Below are 2,416 nucleotides of genomic sequence, written 5' to 3'. Positions count from 1 at the left end.
TACCACTGTAAATCTGCATCATTACAAGTACAAGTCTTGCATGAAAAGTGCATAGGCATCAGCAGCAAAATGGGATTAAAGTAATAAACCTACAATACATTATTATATATAACACCATTAGATTACTAATATTGAAGCATCAGTGTGTCTGCAGCATGTTATTGTTACGGTTGCTGTAGTTTGAACTACTTTATATCCAGTTTTATAAACAGGGACAGAAGATAAATCTGAAGGTTCCAAACATTAGTAATGGAAGAAAAACAAAGAAAAAAGTTGTGTTCAACAAATCTGTTTTCAGCTTTTGAGCTTTTTCCTTTAATCCTTTTAGTTGACATATTGCATCATTTTTGAACAAATATTGAAATGAAACCATGTGAGAAGTTTGGAAGAGAAAAAGCTATTTGGTGGAGCTGTTAACAGCTTGTAGACATCTGAAATGTGACCCTGACAACACACTAAACAGCCAAAAGGGTTAGAAGTCACTGTTTTAATCTTTTACAGTGTGTTTTATTTTAAAGGTTGTCATATTATCAATTGTATAAAATCTTAAAATCTCTCGAAAAGTAACTAAAGATAAATGTAATGAGGTAGAAAGAGTGGAAGTATAAGTTGAAATACTCAAGTAAAGCACAAAAACATCAAACTTGTCCTTAAGAACACCTGACTAAATGAACTTGGTTATTCTACATGCATATTCTATGCTAAACCTTTTTAATTTGCTGAATAATTATGACTAAACAGCTGCACACAGAGGTGATGATTAAACCTGCTGGAATACAAAATACACAAATACAGGTTCGATTCTAACTGTAATTGTTTCATTGGTGTTTATCAGTGACTGACAGCAACTAAAATACAGTTCAAAATCTGATGTGTGCTGGCCGTGTCCATTTGTGGATTTAGATGCTGATCATTTCTACCTTTGAGCTGTTCAGAGGATTATTCTGCTGTTTGAGTGATTCTGGCAGCTTCTACCAACGACAGGCTACCAGCATGTTTCTGCAGGTTTGGTGAGAAGTAGCTGGCATTCACAGCAGCACCAAAGCGCTAACAGTGGCACTGTGTTTATTCTGAACACCTGCTCTTTTTTCTTTTTTTCTTTTTTTTTTTTTTAAATGGGTGAACAAGAGCTTGGTGGAGCTTTTCCAGATCATAAAATGATGAGAAACAGATTGTCCACACGTGGCAGTGAAGGGAAGGTGAAGGAGGAACAAGACAAAGGAGGAAGGTTGATCTGCATCAACACACATTCAGTAAAAACCAGCAAACACGAACACACACTGAAAAGTTTAACGTCTGTCAAAGATGCTCAAACTAAAGGTTCCTCTTTATTCCTTCACCCCTTCACACCGTCTGAGTTTCTCTGCTTCACTCTGCTTCCACAGCAAAGAATAAAAATCTGTGTGAGACGGTTGAACCAGATGTGTCCGAGAGCTTCAGCAGCAACCTCACACTGACAGGGTCACGTCAGCATCCGTGTGTGTGTGTGTGTGAGTGTGTGTGTGTGACAGCTACACTCCTGAGACGGTTCAGTTTGACGTATTGGTGAACTCGCTCTAAACAGTATCTTGAATTCCAAACTCACTAACTCACCTGCAGCTGGACTGTAGGACAGGATGATGGATTCGGCTGATGAGGAGAGTGAGTCGAGTGTTTAATGTTTTTTTTCACAAGAGCTGTAACTAAATATTATTTTCATTACTGATTGATTCATTTGCCAGTCAGACACTTTGTCATCACTGCAGGAGAAGCACAGGAATAAACAACAACAGTAAAGATGATTGTAGTCCATGTGGGTGATCCGGTTTTAGTTCCCCGTCATGCCTTACTGGGACATTAACCTGAACTGAGCCATCCTACTTTCCCTGCTGTGAAATACGATTATAATATATGGAGCAGGTCTTTTTTTTGCAAAACTGGGCCACTGGGCTCATTTGAGATGATCCAGACGTTGCTCTGACGTCATGCAGACATATGCAGCGATGACTTCAGGAGATATTAAGGGGCTGCAGCTGCTCTCCGTCGATTACACAGCCTCAAAGCATGATGGGGAATTCACTCACCTATTCAACACCTGATTGGTTAAATATTAACTCAGCAATATGACACTTAATAGCAACCTGTCAGTTTTGTCCAATTTTGACTTTATTAGTCCAATTTTTAAAAAGTTTATTCTACTAACAGATACATGTGTGTTTGATGGTGACATTTATGAGTCAGAGAGGCTGAACACATCCAAATTAGAAATCATAAACAACACACAATATACTTTTAAAGTTCTAATCTGTATATTCAGATTTGGCTAGTTTAACAGTCAAGGTATTTCAATAACAACAGGAACAAAATCTGAATTTATGAAGCCCTGTCCTGTTAGACAGCAGGTGAATGAAGACGAGAAATTAAGGAATGACCTGCT

Source organism: Stegastes partitus, unplaced genomic scaffold (genome assembly GCF_000690725.1).
Source record: "Stegastes partitus isolate 25-593 unplaced genomic scaffold, Stegastes_partitus-1.0.2 Scaffold160, whole genome shotgun sequence".
NCBI lineage: Eukaryota > Metazoa > Chordata > Actinopteri > Pomacentridae > Stegastes > Stegastes partitus.
This window is presented reverse-complemented; position numbering follows the sequence as displayed.